The sequence below is a fragment of the Tinamus guttatus genome, unplaced genomic scaffold (genome assembly GCF_059628265.1).
Source record: "Tinamus guttatus ecotype Peru unplaced genomic scaffold, ASM5962826v1 Tinamus_guttatus_pri_ptg000150l, whole genome shotgun sequence".
Taxonomy (NCBI): Eukaryota; Metazoa; Chordata; class Aves; order Tinamiformes; family Tinamidae; genus Tinamus; species Tinamus guttatus.
In genome coordinates this window covers 14,553,362-14,577,255 of record NW_028288684.1, presented here as the reverse complement: position 1 = coordinate 14,577,255, position 23,894 = coordinate 14,553,362, and the positions used below count along the sequence as shown (strand labels likewise).

Genomic DNA, 23,894 nt, shown 5'->3' with positions numbered 1-23,894 from the left:
TGATTAATCTGAATTTTGTCTAGATAATTCTTTAGAAGTCTTTTTTTCCTGTGACAATAGCTTAGTTGGCATTATCTTTTCAAGCAACAATATGAGTTGATCAATAATAACTTACACTTCTCATATGAAAATCCTTGTAATTTGATAGCATATTGTCTCTAATTGATCTTTGTGCTGATCTGTTTTCTTAATGTTGCCTGTAACTGTCTGTCAACAGTTTACTAAGCCACTCTCTTCTTGATTATTCCAAAACTTAGTGATTTTGTGACACGATGAGATCAAATTTTGTAATAGTCAATTGAATAGAATATGGAAATTTATTATATTACCATGATATTGGATGTAGGAACGTAAAGAGTCCGTGTGTGCATGTTTGATGAATTTTTAAGTCATTTTTTTTTCATGATCTTAGGCACTTTGATACAGGGAGTGTTTTTCTTTTTGTGTTGTATTGTTAGACATGTTATCATCTTAGTAGCATTAGTTTTTTGGTGATTCTAGAAACAATGCCATACAACTGCCACCTATTAATGTAATTTTAATTTTCTTATGTTGAAAAATGTTTGTTGTAGTTTTGAGGACCTTTGATTCAAAATTCAGGAGCATTTTGGAAATTCAAAACTTAAAATTGAAGAATTATGTCTTCAACATAACCGTATTTATGATTAAAAAAATCAACATTCCACAGTAGGTCATACACAGTGAAATTAATGTACCTGAGCCTGCAAATGGTTTCACATAGCTGGAATTTCTTTACCATCAGCTGTGTTAAAAAAGAATGCATGTAAGTAAGTAAGTGATACAGTTTTCTCAGGATAGGACTATCTAACCCTACACCACACATGTTGCAGAAGTTCTGCAATACATTTCATACATTGGAAATTCCATTTCCTATAATTCTATATGCAGGAATGAGTTTCAGCTGTTGTATCATCTCAGTCATTTTTGGGGTGTATCTACTAAACCGAAATAGAAGAAAAGCCGGGAAACTACAGGCTGGTCAGCCTCACCTCCGTCCCTAGAAAGGTGATGGAGCAGCTTATCCTAGAGACCACCTCTAAGTATGTGAAGGAAAAGAGGGTGATCAGGAGTAATCAGCATGGATTCACCAAGGGAAAGTCGTGTCTGATGAATCTGATAGCCTTCTACGATGAGGTGACTGGCTGGATGGACAATGGGAGAGTCGTGGATGTTGTCTACCTTGACTTCAACAAAGCTTTCAACGCAGTCTCCCATAACATACTCATAGGAAAGCTCTGGAAGTGTGGACTGGATGAGTGGACTGTGAAATGGATTGAGAACTGGCTGCATGGCAGACTCCAGAGGGTGGTGATAAATGGAGCTGAGTCTGGTTGGAGGCCTGAGGCCAGTGGTGTCCTGCAGGGGTCAGTACTGGGCCCGGTGCTCTTCAACTTGTCCATCAATGACTTGGACGAGGGCACAGAGTGCACCCTAGGCAAGTTTGCAGATGGCACCAAACTGGGGAGAGTGGTTGATCCTCTTGAGGGCTGTGCTGCCATTCAGAGAGACCTAGACAAGTTGGAGAGTTGGGCAGAGAGGAACCTCGTGAAGTTCAACAAGGAGAAGTGCAGGGTCCTGCACTTGGGGAGGCACCAGGCACTAGGATAGGCTAAGGGTTGACCTGCTGGAAAGCAGCTCTGGGGAGAGGGATTTGGGAGTCCTGGCAGACAACAAGTCAACCATGAGGCAGCAATGTGCCCTCATGGCCAGGAAGGCCAATGGGATCCTGGTCTGCATCAGAAGGAGCATTGCCAGCAGGTCAAAGGAGGTGATCCTGCCCCTCTCCTCAGTTCTGGTGGGGCTGCACCTGGAGTATTGTGTGCAGTTCTGGGCTACCCAGTGCAAGAAGCACATTGACCTTCTAGAGAGGGTCCAGCGGAGAGCCACAAAGATGATTAAGGGACTGGAGCATTTGTCATATGAGGAAAGACTAAGCAAGCTGGGCCTGTTTAGTCTGGAGAAAAGAAGGCTGACAGGAGATTTGATTAACACGTTCAAGTATCTGAGGGGTGATGGTAGGGAAGATGGGGCCAGGCTCTTTTCCGTAGTGGCCGGTGACAGGATGAGGGGTAACGAGCATATGGAAGGGTAATGGGTACAAATTGAAACACAGGAAGTTCCACCTCCATATGAGGAAGAATGTCTTCTTAGGGTGACAGAGTTGTGGAACAGGATTCCCAGAGAGATTGTGGAGTCTCCTTCTCTGGAGAGCTTTAAAATCCACCTGGATGCCTCCCTGTGCCACATGCTTTAGGTGCCCATGCTGGACTAGATGATCCCTAGAGGTCCTTTCCAACCTTAAGCATTCTGTGATTCTGCGAAAATCTTGCAAATGCTTGAGAGCATTATCAGTCACCTATATTAACACAGCACTAAAATAAGAAGCTACTTTGGAATCTAAACTGAAAGTCAGTATTTCAGTGGAGGCCACCAACAGAACTAGAGGTAATGGCCAAAAATTGAAACAACAAAAGTTCCACAAGAGCTTAAGGAATTTTTTAACAGGGAGGGTGATGGAGCACTGGAACAGGTTGCTAAGAGTGGTTGTGAAATCCCCTTCTCTGGAGATCTTCCAAAGCCACTTGGTTACAATCCTGTGCCACATGGTCTCGATGACCCTGTGTGTGCAGAAGGGCTGGACTACATGGTCTCTGGAGGTCCTTTCCAACCTTAGCAATCGTATGATTGTATGATTTGCAGGAGTATTTTATTTAAATAATACCACTACTCTGAACACTGTTGCCAGTCATTTAGTACACTGTTTAAATTCGGTCTCTTGTGTTAATTTTTAACTTATGCCTGACAGTTTCTAAAGCATTTCTCTTATATTTTGTAGCTAGAAAAGTACATCTCTGAGTTATTACTGTTTTGGTATGCGGATCTTTAAGATCCTAAAAGGATTATTCTGTATTAATACAGTAGAATTAGAGTTCTATTAGAAACTGGTTTTAACAGTTTTCAGGTGTTGTTACATATAATGTGATATCACGTATATTTTCCCACACGCATAAATAATTTTTACAATGATTTCCTTAATAATAATCGCTCATTAGAAAATCTAATACTATGTAAGCTGAAATTAATCACATATAGCAAACATGGATTCAAAGTTATTTAATTACATTGTCAACACAACTAATTTTCCATCATCATACCTTCCATATTTGATTATACGATTCTGCACTTATAGCTGCTTTTTTAATATTGCAGTACTTACTAGAACATGTTTACTACTTAAAATAGTTTCTATAGCTGATGCAATTTGATGTAGCCTGGTAAGTTAGATGACTGAATGTACCATTATGAAAGATAGGGCAATAGATATTGATGCTGCCTCACTAAGATAAAGTTCATTCAATTCGTGTTGTTTTGGGCTATGTTAAAATTCAGTACTTATCTACTGAATCATAAGATCAGGGGATCATTCTTATCAGCAGCCAATGTTTGGAAGAGAGTACTACATTGTTTTATTGATTTTGCAGTGGTGAGGGAAATCATCCAAGAAGCAAATGGATGGCCTCTCTAGTTTGTGTCAACTCTATTTTTCTATTATTTTTATCTTAAAGATGACCCAAGTATTTTGGGTATTGCTTATGCGCTAATGTATGGAAGTGCGCTTGAATGATGTGGAAAATGATTTATGAGTGGAGGAATATGTAGTTTTTGAATGCCAAGTTGAAGACGGAATTATTTCTCTTGCTCAAGTTTAATATTTTAGTATAAGTAAAAAGTAGTCTTGTCATCACAGATACACTTATATTCTGAGAAAGTTCACATTTACCAAGTATTGATAATTATTAGAATCAAAGGAGGTTGTTTGATTGATTAACAATATGCAGCTTCTTTTCTTATGGCATATATAATGCCTTTCAAGCCAAATTGAAGTTGAGAAAGAAATAGGATGCCATTTTTGATGCATGGTCTGCCTCACTTCTGAGTCAACACTGGGAAAAAATACTTTTTTCTATGAGGCTTTCCTGTAGGAAAAGAGTAGTGATTATCAGAGAATGACAGTTCAGAGGAGGCTCAGAGGAGCTTTTTCTAACTGGCTAGCTTAGAATCTGAAGCTATTTAGAGTTCAGAGGGAGCTGGCCTAAATTGGAATTAAGTTAATCAGAATTTAATTTGTTGTGGTAATGTTTAACTCTACTAAGAGATAAACAATACATATATATATATATATATATATATATAAAGAGAGAGAGAGAGAGAGAGAGAGAGAATTATAAATTATATGTTTTGGAGTTTAAATTAGAATAGCAACAAATTGCAAACATACATTGACTTGTCCTTTCAGTGGAAACCCCTAAAATGATATAAGATGTGGCATCAAAAATTCTATTTTCTGTTTGGTACATTCATCTGTGTATTTCTCATGAGATAATGCTTTGGACAGCACTGTCCTGTGTGCAATAGGATCAGAGTGTGTGTTCCAGGACAGGAGTCAGAGAATTTATTGGCCTGGATCCCCATGTTCATTTCACAATCTGTTTTTATCTGTATAGTAAAGATTGTCCCTTTTGATCCACACTGCTAACGGCTAAGCAAAGATCAACATCTTTGGCTAGAGTTGTTAAGGCCTCTTGCACTGATTCCTCAGAGAAGCTGGAATGGAATATAGCTAAAAGGTGTTGTTTTAAAACAGTACTCCCCAGTCTTGGCATAAAGTAAATAAATGTCTCATGGTGTTTCAGTAAGATGAGAAATATTTTTAAAGCAAAACAGAAATCACATCATATTATCAGCTCAGGGTTAATGTAGAAAGTGAGACCTTGGCTTTTATCTGAATACATAAGATATTTGAAAAAAGCTGTCTTGAGAGTAGGGCTCCCTGCCACTCTTTTTCATAATTATTGCTGCTTGTGACAAGTTTAAAGATATTCTGAAGATTGCATAATACAATCAATGGCCTTATAGAGCTCTGATTCGTTCTTAATCTAACATACATATATTATGCTTTTTGTTCCCCTGACGGTATATGTTTATCTTCTCTTCCATGTTACCTGCTGTCTGTTAATTGGGGAAAAAAATTGTTCTATCAGTAAGGCTTTATAATTCATGGGAAGAATAAAATTGTGGTATATCCAGAGTAGCAATGCCTGTCAGGATGTAGGCATAACCTCTGAGACCTAGTGGTCACTGTTCATAGAGCTAAGTGAGAAAATACATCTTTAAAACTCATTGGTATGTGCCATTCTTTTATTTTAATATAAGACATTCTCACTGTCAAACAAAGACTCCCTAATAGTGATTTTTCTTCTGTATTCCTCAGGATAGTGCTCAAAATTAAAAACAGCATGACTTTTTCTGGACAGTTGCTTGTTGATATACAACATGAATGGAAGCACATAAAAAAAACAAACAAGCAAACAAACAAAAAAACTCTTAAGAGAGCATATGTGGAACAAATAGAAGTGTCCTGTCTAGTCTTGACCTACAGATGGCAGTGATCTGAGATGCTTTTATTATGTCCATCCCCCTCCATCTGGTAACTTGGAGGCTTCTAGGAATTCTCTGTCATTTGGACTTATCACTTTCCAAAATGCATTTCAAACCTGCTCAATATGTGACTTCCATAATTCCAGCAACTACTGCCAGGATTAAAATTCATAGCCTAAGGTTCATCAGCTCATTAACCAAAACATATAAAGCATGCATACCACTCTGAATGCCAGGGCTATTTCTCTTTTTTATTCCTCCTCCTTTTAGACAATGTCCATCCTATGTGAAAGTTGACAGTATGTGAAAGTTTTCTTATCTGCTAAGTGAATGTTTAGTTAACGCATGAATGACCAGTGTTTATCATTGATAAGCCTATACAATTGCCCTTTTTTCTTATTTTTCTTTTTTTCCCTGCTGGTGACAGTATGGCAAAGAGTGTGCAGCCTTTTCACCTTTGATAGCTGAACATAAAAGAGCTACAGATAAGTACTACTGCCAGGAGACATTCACATGCTCACTGTTCCATATCTAATGGAAAAGTCAAAACACACTTAAACTTCCTACTAGCCATCCTGAAATACTGTTTGCAATATACAAAGCAAGAGAAGAATGATTTGCTGCACGTCTGAAATTCAAGGAAGACTGCTACCAACATTCCTGGGCTTAACGCTCAACTGATGAAGATAGGGAGGGCAGTCAAGAAAAAACAGTTATCTGCTGAATGTTGCATTTTGTATAATTCTTAATCAAAAAGAAGAATGGAAAGGCAAAAAATGTTTACTCTCTCCAGAATCCTGAAGTGTATTTAATATTAAGCAATCAATAAAGGATAGTTAAAAATTGGGAAAAAAATGGTCATGAACAGAGGCCCTTTCAGAATGAATGTAGGGAAAAATCCTTAAGAACAACCTTTCATCTGTTCATTTCCTTTTTTTTTTTATGATGTGGGTCCTCTTTTAAAAAAATTTCAGAACAAAATATTTATGTTTTTAAACATAAAAACATATAAAAACATATACCTAGTTGCTATATAACTCCAGAGATGGAAACTCCAAAACCTCTCTGGCAATTCATTTCAGTGTTCAACCACCATCACAGTGCAGGAATGTTTTCTTATGTTCAAATGAAACTTCTGTTTTTTCCATTTATTCTTATTGCCTCAATGGGCACCACTGAGATGATTCTGGCTCTGTCTTCTTTATACCTTCCCATTAGATACTTATAAACTTTCATAGGATCACAAGATCACAGAAGAGCTGAGTTGGAAGGTACCTTTAAAGTTCATCTAGATTCCTCTGCAGTCTTTTCTCCTCCAGACCAATCAGTCCCAGTTCTCTTAGCCTTTCCTCATGAGTGGTGCTCCAGCCCGTCACTGGACACTGTGCAGTGGGCCAATGACAGAGTAGGCTCTCCTGTACTGAGGAAGCCAGTACAGGGCACAGTACTCCAGCACAGGACTTGGCACTCATCAATTCTATGCAGAAGGAAAATACAATCTTCTTTGACCTGCTGCCAACAGTTGCTAATACATGCCAGGAAGCTATTGGCCTTCTTTGCCACAGTGGTGCATTGCTGGCTTATGGTCAACTTGTTCACCAGCATCCCCAGCGCCTTCTTTGCAAAGCTGCTCTTCAGCCAGTTGGCCTGCAGCCTGTCCTGGTGTGAGGTTGCTCTTCCTTGGGTGCAGGGCTTGGCATTTCCCTTTGTTGAATTCATGAAGTTCCTGACTGGCCCAATTCTCCAGCCTGCTGAGGTCCCTTTGAATGGTAGCACAAATCTCTGGTTTATCAGCTACTGCTCCCAATTTTGTATAATCCTCAAATTTTCCTGAGGGTGCACTCTGTCTCATCATCCAGTTCGTTAGTGAAAATATTAAACAATATGATCACAGAATCAGTCCTTGGGGAGATGCACTAGTGACTGGCCTCCAGATGGACTTCATGTTGCTGACAACCTTCTCTGAACGCAGCAGTTCAGCCAGTTTTCCACTTTGATAAGCAGTCCATATATCATCAGTCTATCTGTGAGGAAGTTATGGGAGTCAAAAGCTTTATTAAAATGGAGCTAAACAACATCCACTGCTCTCCCCTCATCTGCCAAACCAATTATCTCACTGCAGAAGGTTATCAGAGTTGGTTAAGTGTTATTTACCCTTTATAAACCCCTGCTGAATGCTTCCAATCATCTTCCCGTCTTTACTTTTCTGGAAGTAGCTTCCAGAATTTGTTGCTCTTTCACCTTTCTGGGCATGGAGGTAAAGCATGTAGTTCTCTGGATTCTCCTTGGCCTTCCTGATGATTTAACCCTATTTTTAGTGGACCATGCCTAAACTCTATAGAGGAGATACACCCTATATATATCACGGTGAAGTGAAGAACATTCTGTTTTGCTTGATTTTTTTTTTTTTTTTTTTTCGGAGATTTCAAACTGCTACTTTACTTTCAGGGGCTAGTAGGAAGATTATGTACTAGTGGGCAAATCATGGTATTAAAGCTTTAAAGGCATCCTTTAACAATACTGCTACTGGTGAGAATTCTCCTTTTAAGAAGCCATAGCAGGAACCTCATATTTTCATGCAGAACTTAACGTCACACAGAATTTCAGAGCTCAGCCATGAAGATAAGATTGATCACATTTAACTTAAATGTTTAAACCTCTTAGAGAAAAATTGCTTTCCTTCCCTATATAGTTAATGGTCAGAGACAGACACTTCTGCAAGATAACTAAGCCTATCTGAATCTGAATGCTTCCTGGGATTCTTCATTAAATTTAAAAATGGCTTAATTCCTGACATTAAATTCAAGGATTTAATTTTGGTGATTTGAGAGCAAGAAAGAATAAAAGTGTATCTCCCAGCACATACTAAATACATCTACAAATGTCAGATCTGGAGAACAAACAAACAAGCAAGCAAACAAACAAATCTTTGTCCTATGGTGGTATAATTCTACACTGTAACTCCACAGGCCTCTAAAAGGTGCCAAGTTTTTGAGTGAGGAGATAAAAACAGTTTTGAGTGATACATCAGCAAGGAGTGCTCAGACTGGGGAGACTATCAACACTATTTCATCAGGTCTTCTCATTCTGGCTGTGAGATAGCCTTTAGGACAAGACTCTGTGGCTCTGAGTAGTCTTTAGGAAAAACAGCATGTGGTGAATTACATTATTTTCTCATGAGCACATTCGAAAATTTTATCCTTACACCATTGCCTCCAGTTACTTATTGAATTAGGAGAAGTAGTACGCATATATCCTGTCACTAAAAAAGAAGCTCACACAGTTGATAGTTTTAGAGCATTATGGTCACCAAGATAGTCAGAGTGTCTCATTTGATAAATATTCCATGTTTTTACTCCAAAGGAATATTAAAATTTGTAGCCACTCTAAGCAACCTCCATAGCATAAGGTAATAGTATTTGTACAGAGACAGGCTTACCATAGTAAGTTACCAGAAGTTACCATAGTAAGTTACCAGTGAGTTAACAGGAAGTCCTCATTCACAGAAATCAACATTGCTTTTATTCATAGTATAGGGAACGAAGCACTTATTAAAACATACTGCCACAGTGATAAGTTTTTTGTAAGAAAATTTGTAATAGATTCAGGAGTATTTAATTTCTTGAAGTGACCTGAATTTTCCCAAAGTGTGCTTCTAGATGACCACTTCTCATGATCTCAAATAATCAAAGCAGTAGCACTGGTTTCAAAAAGCAGCTGAACCTGTTTTGTCTTTCTTCTAGTGCCAGCCATGCAAGAGGAATGTATACATAATGCAGAACATTTTCCAGTTTCAGTTCAGCATTAACAATACAATGAACACAAAATAAAATAAGTCATTAACTTCATTTCAAAAAGCCATTAGAGGCTAAAATGATGTTTCTTAAACATTGACTTGGCCTTTCCTAATAGGAATGCAATAAAAAGGCAGTGAAACCTTTGAAATGATGACAAATTCAGCCTTGAAATTAGATACAGTTTCCTAGTAATGAGGTTAAAACAATATTGGAACACCTCTACTAAGAGAGCTGGTGGATATGACTACTTCAAGACTGAAGGCAAAATTAAATATCTTTAAAAGTTAAATGTTTTATCAGGTTTCTGGTAGAAATTCTCTGGAGGATGGGAGCACCAGTGTATGCGTTGAAAAACAATAGTAATAGGTTTCCTTCTACTAATTTTGCATAGTATTAATCTGTATTTTTTTTTCTCCTTTGTGTCTCTGAGAATGCAGTTTTGTGTTGCTCTCTGCCATAGGGCTGGTCAGAAGTTTTTCAATGTGGTATTAAGTCTTCAAGTTAGATGTGTTCATGGTACTTTCTGGATGTGATACCATCACAAGCAGAAGAGCATGATGGAAAAACACCCATTAGTTCATATTTAGTTCCTATATCAAGCAATAACAGCTTATGCTTTTTACTCTAAGAAATGCAAAGCTCAAGCCTTTTTATAGAGATCTGGTTTGCAGGTTGCCTCCTAATCACAAATATATGGCATGGCAATATGAAAACCTTTCTTCATTTACCCTCTGACAATTGCCTCATGAAAGAAATGAGAAAAATACTATATTATATGCCAAAGTCTTGTAAAAGAGAATCTATGAGAGGTTTTTATGTATTTTTTTTTTTGCCACTTGATTCCACTAACATTAGGATAGTAAGTATATTACTGGAAAAGTTCCCTGCGTCCCTAAGACTTCAAGATCTTTTACCTTGCTTTGTTTAAACTTTGCAGTGGGGATGCTTCAGGTGGTAAAGTGGAAAGTAAATATTGGGATGTCTTGAGTTTTTCTTTGGCATGGTCCAATATATTTGGCCACAACAGAAAACTGAAATGACAAACTATAGGCTGCATCATTTGAAGTAAATGAAAGCTCCCTACTGCTTTGAATGCAAAATGTTGTTCCTACTTATGTGATGTAGCAAATAACTATAATGAGAACTATATGGGAAATACCAAATTGTTATCATGCATTGAATGAAATTAAATAATAAAAGAAACAGTTATTCAACTTTTGGCAAAAATTTCAGCTGCTATCCTCGAGGATCATTTATAAAGCATCTTCAGAAATGATACAAGCAGCTAAACTCATAGCTGTACCGGAATGTAAAGTCATGTAATTATTAAAGTTACAGACTTTTCAGCATGATATATTTTTCCTCTCACAGCTTAAATCCACAGCTTCTCTATATATGATAATTATCTATATACGGTAATTATCTATGTTCGAGAGGCTAGTGATAAAACAACTTCTTTCCTTGTAAATATCCTCCTTCGCTCTGTAGGTGCTAACTACCTTTTTTTTTTTTTTTTTTTTCAAATTTGTCCCTCTGAGGGAGGCAGGAAGTTAAATGCAGAAATGCAGAACACTACTTTGCTAGAAACTTGCTGCCTATATCACGCCTATATAAGATTTCACTGTGATAAAAAGTCTAGTTTTGTGCTTTGTTTTTTGTTTGTTTCTTTGTTTGGTGATTGACTAAAAGGTCAATCTGTAAACACTGGTTCTTTTTTAACCACCCATTAAGTAGGCATGAACCCCTGTGTTGAAACCTGGATTATACTTGCAAAGATTTCTAAATCTTGTAGGAATCAAATTTTTTATTTCTTCTCATTGGAGCTAATGTGATTGTGGTGGTGAAGTCATATAACAGTGCTTTCCCTCAGAAGTATCTTACCAGATGCTCAATAAATATATTTATAAATATGTGAACACATGAGCATAAGCAGCAATAAGTGAATCTCTTGCTGTTCCAAACTTAAAAATGCACTTGTCCACTGCACGCTTGCCTTTGTTTGAATTGCTGCTAGCAGTTTAGTGAAAGCAGTTTCTTAAACTGTAGTGTAACTAAGCCTCTTTCCTGAACTGAAGGAAAACAAGGTGTGAAAAATCAAAAAGTATGAAATATGCATATATTGTTCAGTGGCAAGACCGTGAGAGGCAGAGTTTATTGAGCTCCGTGCTGCACCGTGACTAGTAACTGTTCTGCTCAGCGGGATGTTTTGATATGTAGCTCTTTTCCTATTAAGTGCAGTAGTGTGAAAATGCCAATAATACAGACAAACGTAGTCTGAGATGTTGGCTCTTTTTCAGCATGGCTAGCTGTGCTAACTACTGAGTCCATTTTCAGTAGTAGAGGTTTTAGTTTACTTCATTGTACATATTAGCCTTAATATGGAGTATTCATGTCTTTTTCTACTGTTATATTGCATACTCCACCAGAGCTGCACTGACTTTTTTCTTCTTTCTGGTGTGAAGGGGGGTGCTGGGTGCTCTGTTGTTGCATTTCCTCCCAACATCATTACAGGCAACATGACCTCAGTGCTTAAACTCAATGTCCACTGGGGTAGGAGCTCCGTAATGAGTGCACTGTGGCTGTTCTCCTCGTGTCGTCTCTTAATATGGTGTGCAACTGTGAAAAGGAGTGTTTTATTCGCAGCACTATAGGTAGCAGCAATTTAGCTCAGCACACATCTGTAGGTGGTTTGCTATGGCTCACCACACAGCCATTAACAGTGTCATTTTAGCTCAGCACAGAATTGCAAGTGATAGTATTTAAACTCCCTCTAACACCGTGAATGATAGCATGCTCCTCTTCTCCCACAAGCTGCGTAGAGACAGCCGTCCTGACCAAACAGCTGCTTGGAGCGAGGCAGGTAAGAAGAGCTTATACGACCTCGACATTCACAAGCAGGCTTAGCAGTGCTGAAATTTAGCATTGATTTTTAAATGGATGAATAAAGAACCACACATCACGGAGAAGATAACTGCATTCATTTCTCCTTGTGTTAGCCCCGGCATAGCTGAGCCCTTCTGAATCGCTCTCAGGAGATGTCTGCTTTTCTCTAGGGACTGTGGACACAGCTCTGAAGTGAGTTATTTAATATAGATGACTACAGCAAGCAGTGTTATTCACGTGCATCGACTTACTCACAAAGTTAAAAGCAGAACAGCTCCCAAAGGCTTTTAGGTTGCAAAATACATAACACTAAAAAGGAGCATGACAATATGATAAAGCAGAAGGGTAAGAAAAAGGAGTGCCTTTTGCCCCATGGTTAATTTTTGCCCAGATGAGGAATGTGATTGTCTGTTATGAATCTACTTATGTTGCATGTAGGCAGACGGAGAGAAGTGAAATGGTTTCATACCTTTTAAATCATTGGCAGTATCCAAAAATAAAACCATCCCAATAGTATGTTTGAGTACTGTGATTCAGTGATCTTTCTTACATATCTGAAACATCAACTTCCTATGGAATTTACATTTTTGCCTTAGTTTAATTTCTGTACTATATTAATTAAAATTAGGCCAATATAATTAATAGTTTGAAATAGAATATTTTGTTGCAAACTTCACTGAATTGTTGTTGCTCAAAAGAGAATATTTTGCTGTTTTCTTCACTTAATTTTTGTTGTTCAGTGATCGTGTCAGATAGAGTATCAAGAACTTATAGATTTTGGACTTTACATTTGCCAGACAGCTCTTGACAATTCTTGATAAGTAATTTTAATAAGTAACCTGCTATTTTGTATTTATCACCTTAATCTGTTTCATGTTCATAGTAAAGGTTAAATAAAAGATAACTATTCCAAGAGTGTGAGAATTAAGCTAACCTGAGGATTATAGAAATGATCATTTTCATACGTGGGACAAAATCCTTCTTTTAAGTGAAAACTTGAAAAAATAATTCAAAAATTAAATAATACCAATATTAAAAGGGAAAGGTGGCATAGTGAATAAAAAGTTTAGTTTTTTATAACTTTTTTATTTTCTTTTGCCTCTGTAGTGGAGGCCTGTGGTACTTAAAAGTCAAAAAGATAAATTTCTGGTATTTGAATAACACACTAGCAATGCTAAACAATGGGTGCATTTGTCTTTCGCAGACTGAGACAGTCTTAACAATGCTGTTATTCCATAAGTTATTGGCATGAATATTGGCATTATGCAGGATTTCAGAAAATGTTTGATTTCGCTCTAATTTGAGACTTGCAAAAATACCCAACAAATGTGGTTGGAGTATAACGTGTACCCCCATAGTCTGACGTTTCTATTTAAAAATATCACGATTTTTAAAACTTGGCCAATGAAATCAGTTTTAAAATGCTAGAGACATTTAAAAATATTACAGTAGATCCAAGACTGAAAAAGGTACTCATAGAGAAAAAAAGTCTGCTTTCATAATATCTCTTAGTCTTCTGTCTTCTTATCATCATAGTCTTAAATATTTTTTATATCTTTTTCTGTAGACTGTGGTAGTGAAGGCTATAGACTTGTGTGTCTCCCAGCTTTCACAGCAGGCTGCATGTTTTGTACTGCAATTCCATGCCAGTGTAATGGATACCTTTCCTCAGAAACACTTTTAAAGCTTTGTGGAGTTCTGCTACACATCTATCATAGCTTCAGTTCTCCACACATGGAAGGAAGCCTGCAAATGCTTATATGGTATTTAATCACAGGAAGTAAAAGTAGCATTTTTTGTTATGTCTTGTCATGCACCACTTAAGTATTACAATTGCTTGGTTTTGAGAAGGATCTCTTGCAGTGATAAATGAGGATAAATTGCTTGAAAATTAAAAAGGTAAGAAAAACTAGTTCTGACTGAGAATTTAACCTTGCCGTAATTTAGCTGTGTGTGACATTTGAAAAAAAAAAAAAAAAAAAAAAAAAAAAAAGAAAGAAAATTGTTCATGAAAGTCAATAGCATTTCCAAGTAATCCAAAAGGCCTCATATTTTTGGGCTTCTGACCAGGTGTTCTTAGCTTTGACAGTAAAATTTTACAATTATGATAATCAAGAATTTGTATAATGCACAAAATACTTTAACAATAAATGAAAATATTTTCTTAAGACTCAAGAAAACTATAATCAGAAACATTTCTAACTCTCTTCGACTTTAAAGATAAAAATATTTCATTCCAAAGCAACGGTTTCCACTCTACAAAGTATATTTTTTCATAAATTACAGAACTTTATAATAAAACCTTCTTAATTATCCTCACTTTGACATTACCGATGTTAGGGAAAAAGTTCATTGTGAAATACTGATCTTGCAACTAAAGAGAAAGTGTATGGTTTTCTATAAAAGCTTCTTATTTCTGACTTGAGTCTTGCTGGAACAGTTTTATTTGAACAGTTTTTGTGAACTCCAAAAGAAAGTTTACTTTTTTCTGTTCATACATACATCAGTTTGATTTCCCCAATAGTGGATTTGAGAAATCTTTTATTATTTCATTTAGCAGCATAGTCAGTGCAGCAGTGTAGCCTTCGTTATAGCATACTATAAAAAATATTTAGCATTATCAAATAGAGATATTATTCATCTGTGTAAAATATCTACAGGTGTAAGCATTTTATCAGACTGGATCAAGGGAGATAAATCTTACTAAAGACCCAGAATTAATCACAGTGCTTCTAGTGTTTTCCTGATGTTTAAGAAATGAGAAATTATAAAATAAAATAATTCCAGTCATCTCAGCATGCTCTTAATGGATATTTTGCAGTATGAAATAAAGGATTAAAGACAGATCTCTGTCCTGTTTTTAAATCCATAAACAATTACACTGTCTCCAAAGAGAAATTCATAAAAACTGCTTCCCAAGACTCTGATCACAATATTCTCATAATTCATTTTGAATAAAGTTCAAAAAAACCCTCCAAAAGTAAGAAATAGTAAACATTTAGTGAACAATTCACTCGCTTCTGCTTTAGTTGCCTGGAACTTGTTCCCCTATAAGGAAAAGGATCACCATGCCCTTTAGGAGTTATCATGCTGGGAACTGGCTGATTTAGTATTGCTGCTACTGAATGGGAAGTTGTTTTAAAAGTTCTTGTAGTTAAACTCAGGGAATGTGTCTTACTCTTTGTAAAGATTTTTTTTTCCCATATATAAGTTGTTTTGTTCTTCTATCAGGAGAGATGTGACCACAACTGACAGCGACTGACTACTAACGTGGCTCTTTTCCTCCATCCTATATTTAAATTGCAAATGGCCAAAAAGCTAGCTTTGTGTCTAAGCTTTTATTACTAATTCCAAGAGTCAGACACTTAAGAGATGATTAATACCCAAGACCACACGCTAGCTAAGATAAACAAACCCCTGTGTTCTTAATGTAATAATTTTGCAAGAGTTTTTAGTCAAATTTTAGATTAACAACATATTATTATGCCAGCAGGCAAAGATTTCTGTTAATTAGTTCACAATTAGTCCCTCTTATTTCTAATCTCAGAGTATTAGATATTGATGGAATTAATAGATTGGTAGCTGCCTCCTGATGGTGTCAAACAGGCCAAAATGCAAATAGGGATGTTTTTAATGGGATTTATTGATTTATGTGCATATGCTTTTTAATCAGTTTTTTGCTTGACCTATACAACTGGTTTTGTTTATATCTTACTTCATAAAGAAAATGTAGGCTGTAGGGTCACCTTTATAATAATTGGAAGGAGCTTGTTGTTTAAAATCATTTTCTCCATCATGCAAATGTGAGTTTTAAGGTAGAGCTTTTATGCATATCCTTCACATGCTGCACTCCACTAACCTAGCAGGAAGTCTATATAACCTTCATTCTCACTTCAAATTGATATTGAAGAAGAATAAATGTCTTCATTGAAGTATTATGAGCTGAGAAGAATCTGAAAATGCAACATTATATTACTTACAGATGTTGGCGCACTTGACTTCAAGATGTCTCCATAAGCTCCTTTGGAAATATTCAAATTTAACAAATCTATAAATATTAAGATCAAAAAATTATCATCTGCACTAAATCTCATCTGCACTATAAAACAGGCCAGGTACTTTCAACCTGTAACTACTGTAATTGCAAAATTCGCTCAAGAGATTTGACAGTTCTAATCTCTGTCCTCCCTCAGCCAGACTCAGAGAACATGCTTGCAATCCACAGGTGGGGCCTGCCAAGAGAATTTTCCTTCTAAAAGGATGTAGAAGTGAGGGCACCACTGCACTATGAGGTACAACCAAAGAGTTTTTGATCTTCATTTTGCAAATATATGAATTTCTGGCTTCTTCTCTTGCCCAGGACATTTATGGGGGTTGAGAGGGGTGGATAATAAAATATTATCCCTAACCTTTCTCTCACCGACAAGCTGTTAAGTGAATGTTGGTCCTTCAGCAGCACCTGCAGCAGATCTCCAGTGAGCTGCACAGTCTCTTGGCAGTTGATCTCGGCCCTTCTCTTGGTTATGGGGTAAGCTGAGCCTCATAAGTTAGGCATGTCACTTACTTACTTACACAATGTTTTTGTTCTGGAAAGCTTTAATCAAATCCATCTATCTTGTAAAAACACATTAGTGCAGATTTCTGTAAGATCATTCATCCTCCTGATAGATTTGTGCCCAATCACTTTGCAAATCTAATTTCTGTTGCCTTTGCATTAGCTTTTGGACTAATTTACCTACTCCTGCCCCCAACTCCCTGGGCAAGTGAGATTCAGCAAGTTAACCTAACTACATTCACAGCAGCAGCTTTTTTTTTTCCTTAATTTTATTGGTTCACACATTCTGAACGGTTAAAATAAAATTTACAGCACCCTACTGTAAACTAGCTTGCAATCAATTTGCTGTAATGAAATTAAAGCCATAGAGTATGACTGGAAAGCAGAAGTCCTTTAGTACTTTCCAGAACTCATAATGAATATAACTGTTAAAATCTAAATAGATCATGTGGAAATGCAGATTTTTTTTTCCAAACACTAAGGCAAAATTTAGAATACTCTATTCTCAATTAAGCATCCAACTACAAAATTCTAATTATCTCATCTGTGGAGATTTAGAGATTTCATTTCTACACAATGTTTTGCAGATACCTAGCAAAATTGTGCTTCCACTATATTTAATTGCAGACTAACAAACAAAATTAATTTACCTTTCAAACATAAGACCTATTTGGAAATGAGCCTGAGATCTGCAGGACTGGGTTTTGCTGGCTTTCTAAGTGATTTAAAGAACAATTTAATTTTTGAGATACATTTTTAAGAGCATTATTTAATCTTAAAAAGGATTGTAGATCTGCTAAAATATTTCTTCCTTAATAAAATTGTTATATGATATTTGCTTTGCCTATCAGCCTTCTATTTAACAATTTTCAAAAGACATGAGGGTATTTTTACTATCTGTTCCAGGAACCCCATTCAGACACCTTAGTAGAAGCCTGTCTTCCATATAGAATATGGAATATGTAATAAAAAAGATAAAGAGAGATCTCACTCTAGAGAGATTATCTAAGGATTTAAAGGAGTCCATTTGCTGTCTACCCTGAGCAATTATTTCTAAGCTGTTGTCCGAACCATAACATGATCTCATAGTCATTAGTGTGAACCCTGTTCCAACCTGTTGTGAAACCATCAGCCTTTCCAAATAAATGGGTATTGATCAGTTTAAGGGATATCTGCATTCTGAGATCTTTCATATGTTGATTACTTATACTTTGTAGCTAGAACTAACTAGTAACTTCCAAGCTGGCTTTAAGTACAGACTCACTCTGACTTCAGCTGAAATAAAATCATACAGGATGACCCATTTTCTGATTCCAAAATTTGATTTTCTGTATGCATGCTGGTGTGTTTTCTGAATCCCAAACCTAATCTAAATTTAAAACTAATCTTAATGACTTGTCACAAAGCAGTTAAAAACATTGTCTGCTTTTTTAGATGTGCCTTCTTTTCATAGGTCTGTTTCAATCTTACTCTATATAAAATGGGGCATAAAGAAAGATTTAAGAGAAAATGGACAATTCTTAACTACCAAATTGGAAATTGCTCATGTGATTGAGGCATTATAATCCTGAGGGTCTGATTTTCTAGGTTATCCTGCCTGTTACAATGAGAGAGCTTCCTAATATTTACAGTAGCATTACTTTTTCAATCTGCATGTGCCTAGCAAACCATATGAAGTAAGTGCCTCAATACTTCCATTTTACTTCATCGTCAAGACTTGGATAAGTAGTATTTTCCACAGCTATCATTTATGTGCCAGGTGAGACAATGAGAATGCTTTACTTGTTCATTTTAAAAAAAAATCAGGACAGAATGAATTTTTCTTTAATATAGAATTTAGATAATATGTAATCAAAGTGTAATTTTTATTAAAATATTAACTAGACACCTGCTACATTGTATTTCCTTCTGTTTTTCCTCTCGATATTGTTTATTTCACATATTGTGACCACCTCGTCTTGTTCAATACTAGTGACAGCCTTTGCCACTTTCCAAGAGATAAGGCAATAACATTATCCCAATTACTGAGCAGTAGAATTTGCAGGAGTGTTTTAGTGGATTACAGCTCTGTGATAACTCAGCCGAGGAATTGAGCTATAACTGACACTGCTGCTCCCATTGTAATTTCACAGGTTTTAAGGATATTTGGGGAAAACACAGGGGAAGTTAAGTAAGTGTATAGCCTCCGATCGTTGTTTCCCTGGGTTTAGCTGTTTTTGTCATAGGTTTTTCATTCCTTTCTGCATCACTTCTTTAAGTGTGAACTGTCAAAGCAAGCAACATAGCTGTGTGGCAATGACAAACTAGGCAGAAGCTATCTAATAACTTAGTTCAACCAGATTAGTCTTTGAACTGAAGATCTTAAAAGCAGGGGCATATTCTACCTTGACAACCCTGTATCATTAATATAAAAAAAGGCACATAGGAAGGCTCTCCAGCTCACATTGCAGTGCCCAAGTTATGTTGCAGGGACCCAATAATCTTTGTTCACAAATAAAGTTGTGCAAAATGTTTACACCTTTTAAAAAGAAGCATAAATGAGGAAAATAAATAAATTGAGATTATTCCAGGGGTTGTTACTTCAAATTTACAAGAGGCTAATAGAAAGGAAAGCAGTACACAAACTCATATTGAGATTACTGAAGGAATTTCCTTCAGAATTCCTTACTGAAGGAATTTTCCTTTTATTTAACTTTAATTTTAGCAGCTCAATTCCTCTAGCCCACAGTTAGTTTACTGATATTGGACCAGGCTAAGTCAGCTAAAGGTTTCAAGGAATTAATGCAGGCACCAGAGAGTTTGCAAAGAAGCAGCAATCACGCAAAAGTTGTTTTCCTTAACAGGACGGCATATGGAAGGGTAATGGGTACAAATCGAAACACAGGAAGTTCCATCTCCATGTAAGGAAGAACTTCTTTACTGTGAGGGTGACAGAGCCCTGGAACAGGCTGCCCGGAGAGGTTGTACAATCTCCTTCTCTGGAGATCTTCCAAACCTGCCTGGATGCCACCCTGTGCCCTGTGCTCTCGGTGTCCCTGCTGGAGCAGGGGGGTAGGACTAAATGATTTCCAGAGGTCCCTTTCAACCTCAACCATTTTGCGATTCTGTGATTCCTAAGGTTTAATATTCCTTATGGCCTCATGGTATGTGCTGGTGAAAGAGAGAGTTATTATTTCGATACCAAAACGTGTAAAGCAAACTCAGTGTTTTACTCTTCTGCAGGAAACGTTTCTCCTTCTGTGATTACAATTTGGTTTTCTGGGACTACCTCTGCTCTCAGAGAAGTCAGTAGTTGTTTGGACTTTAAGTTATGTAGTCATTATTTCTGCCAAACAAAATGAAAATACTTTTTTTCTTTCAGTAGATATGCGACAGACTATGTATAGCAACTTTTTTACTGTTTCTTCCTCTGTTGCTTTCAGTCTTCCATCTTCCTTTTTCACCATCTCATTATTAGACAGAGCATGCTTTCTAACACTGCTCTATTAGCCATTACATTAGTCTATCCATTTGGCTTGTCAGCTTCAATGCTTGTAAAATACCTTGTCCCGACAGTAAAGCAGAATACTAAAAAGCCTGGTAATTCTACAGACTAAGACTTTGTAGTGATGTATTTTCTAATGTATGCAGCAGTTATTTTTCCCTGTCTTGCTTTGGGGCTGGCCTCCCTCTTGGTGCTTAGCTTCAGAAAGCAGAAAGGGGCTTTATATGAATTTAGAAGTACTATTATGCAGAGTGCATTAACTGAGGTTTGCAACAGTTTGCTGTTGTGAAATAAAAATTCTTTGGAGAGCTGTTGGCAATAAATGCAACAGCAGAAATATCACCAGCAGCATGTTCCTTACATTCCCAGTGGAACCCAGAGGAACTCTGGCTGCTTTCCTTCCTCATCTACATTTATTTTCTACTTGTTCAGCAGAGTTCAGAAAGAAGGAAAAAAACATTTTACACAGGTAACTGCATTGTTCTTGAACTGTTTCTTAAGAGATGGTAAAAATGCATGTTGATGCTTTGGGCCATTTTTGGCAAGACAAATCAATACTGCATATACACGAGACAATATTGACCACAGAATGCGAATGCTTATGATTTAGCAAAATGACTTTTTTCGGCCTATTTTAAAATAAAAAATGGTGATTCTCCGTTTCCTCTCTTTCTTTCAGGTGGAGCTTTCATTAATCATTCTTTAGCCATTGTTTCTGTGCAAGAGAGTGTATGTGCGTGCTTTAGTTTATTTTTCTTGGGAATTTTTCCTGATATTTGTGTAAGTTTTCCATTTTTTGAGAATGTTCACATTATAAAAATATTTTATCTTCATGTCTCACAGACAAACAAGAATTTCAACCATGAAAAAATTGAGTGGTATACATTTTAAAAGATACACTTTTTTCCTTCAGTAAGCCAGCACAAATAGTGTCACAGAGTTATCAGGGGCGATACAGATTGCCTGACTGATCTACTGTAATACTATTCTTCACATCCTTTGTAATATTATGAACACCCATCAAAAAGAGTTCAAACTATCAATATTGTGACATTCTTGTATAGTGTCATGACACCTTGACATAAAAATATCCTGCTGCAAAAGAAAAGCAGGTGATTTGGCTCATAAATAAGAACTTATTCCTAGTCCTAATAACAGAGTAAATCTTGAATTTTGTTCCTTTCTACTTCTGGATGTTTCTTGGTTGTCCTTTAGAAAAATGCAGATTTAAAAGCTTTCACTGACAGAGCTTATAGATATATACTTATGTACATATATACATACACCTACACAAATACACACACATATATACATACATATATATATATATTCTGGATTGTTGTCATCTAATGCACTGTAATAATATAATAATAGTGGACCATAATATTTCAACTAAAAGGAATGTATTTGATGGAGCAAATCATTTTCCTCAGCGATCTAGTTAAATAAGCTTGCTTTAAGTTGCGCTCCAGCTGTAAAGTATTCTTTTTTTCATAGGATGTATTAAAAGCTGAATAAAGCATTATTGACACTATTATATCGGTGACATACAGAATCATTCTGATTCCTAAGAAATATTCAAACTATTCCCACATTTTCTCATAGTAACAGCAGGCCAAATGAATCTTTGAATCAGCATCTCTGGAATTTGATTTTACAGAACGTGTTATTTTCTAGACTGGCAGTCTTTAGTATCAACCAACTGGAAGCAGTTGTACAACGCTCAAGAGTTTATGTTACCAAAAGCTGGTCAACTGTAAATGAGATGAAGAAAGTTCTCGTCAGGCTCCCTTGAAAAATAGAAAGATCCTTCATCAAAACTGCAACCCATTTTAACCCACTTTCCTCTTCCCTTTCTCATTATCTGCGAAACACAAATTTTCAGAAACAAGATCGTTTCCTTGGGTGAATTCAGTGGCTGTTAAATGCATACCTGTATACACAGAATTGTGTGCACCTGGAAAACTAAACACACGCAAAAGGACTGTAGTCAAAGTATAGCCCATATTTGTTTAACATCTTTCTGTAGTTTTATTACTTGAATCCAGATACTGAAAGCCCAGGTTAGCCCAGGTAATGGCACCAAATGTTCTAGAGATGTCTAGTTATCTTGACAGAATCTATTTTGTATTGCAGCATTTGTTAATTTCTACATGGTTGATTTCTTTCTTTTTTATTATTATTATTTTAAAGGCTTGCCATAGAAAATGTAGGGACATAAGAATACAGTAAGAACAGTTTAGAGTGAATGGGTAATTTACTGCACAGTCCTGTTCAAGAGGTCTAATTAGATCAGGTTGCTCAAGGCTGTGTCCATTTGAGACTTAAATGCCTCTACAAATGGAAATCTCACAGCATCTCTGGGCAACCTGGCCTAGCATCTGACCACCTTCCAGTTATATATTTTCTCCTTATATCTAATAAAAATTTCCAAGGTTGCAACCTATGATTGGCTCTGTCATCTTCTGTGTATTCTTCAATCAGGTAGCTGTGGACAGCAATAAGGTCTTATTGTCCACTTACCTTCTCCAAGCTCTCTCAGCCTCTTCTCACATGAGAGATGCCCCAATCCCTTAACCATCTCCATGGCCCATATCTCTCTTGCACCGAAAAGACTGAAACTGGACAAAGCAATTTGTTGGCAATTTGTTGGCACTGTATAATATTTTAACAAATAAGTTCTGAGATGATGGGAGAACTCTGGAGACAGAGAGATACTCTTGCACCTGCTCATATGTCTTTTTTTTTTTTTTTCTCTCTCTCTGAAAAGTATGTCAGAATATTATCCTAAATTACTGAGAAAATGCGATGTAGATTTTCAGGTCGTTTTGTTGCTTCTGGACCTGCCAAGGAAAAAATGAAGCTCCCAGTTTACTTTCATAAAGTGGTAGGCATAAAAGACCATATTATTGCTTTCTGCTCATTCTGCTTTTATATTTATCACCATTTTCCTACGCTTCAGACAGTTTCCCTGTTATGATGCATTAGTTTCTATTTCAAATTACTCCTGTTAAATGTTTCTGTCAAGTCCATCAATTCCAATTTGCCAAAGGGGCATCGTTATAGTATTGATTTCTGAAACAGAGCACCCTGCTAAAATCAACATGTCTGTTCATCAGACTTCACACCTTTGTGATACGATTAGCCAGCGTAAGGGATAAGGGATGCGGCTTCATATTTGGATTTTATATGCATCCTAACAGGCATCCTTTTCACTGTAAGTTTTGTATAGTGCTAAGCACACTGTCACAATCTAAAAAAAATTAGAACAGCACACACATATATCCATTTCTACTTTCTTAATAAACCTTGGCCTATTGAGAGTAATAGTCTTTCATTACTTGTGACCAATGTTCAAGTATGGCTTAGTTACAAGTGGCTAATGAGACTCCAGGTTTAAATTAGCCACTGAGGAATACTTGCTTGCAGAACAAGATTGCCTTACACACAGGCATAGAGCGGATTCCTCTAGCAGCTGCTCGAACCTTAAATATTAGCGGTGCATCAGGGCACCAGGAGATGTGCATGAGCGCTGTTCAGCCCTTGTCTGCTGACTATGTTTTGGTTTCTTGAGACAAATGTTAATGTCATTTCTGTTAATTAATGATGACATTCACAACTTGCATTAAACTGTTCACATGTGTGCAAGAATTGAGTGTAATGGTTAAGGAACAAAAATAGAAAAGAAGGGGATCATTGACTGGAATACATGCAA

The 23,894-nt window shown here is 36.6% G+C and overlaps 1 protein-coding gene across 1 annotated transcript in view; it reads left to right on the top strand.

The window, feature by feature from the left end:
- CNTN5 (contactin 5) overlaps nucleotides 1-23,894 on the top strand; it is a 413,137-nt gene that overhangs the window by 93,713 nt on the left and 295,530 nt on the right. The window lies entirely within an intron of this gene.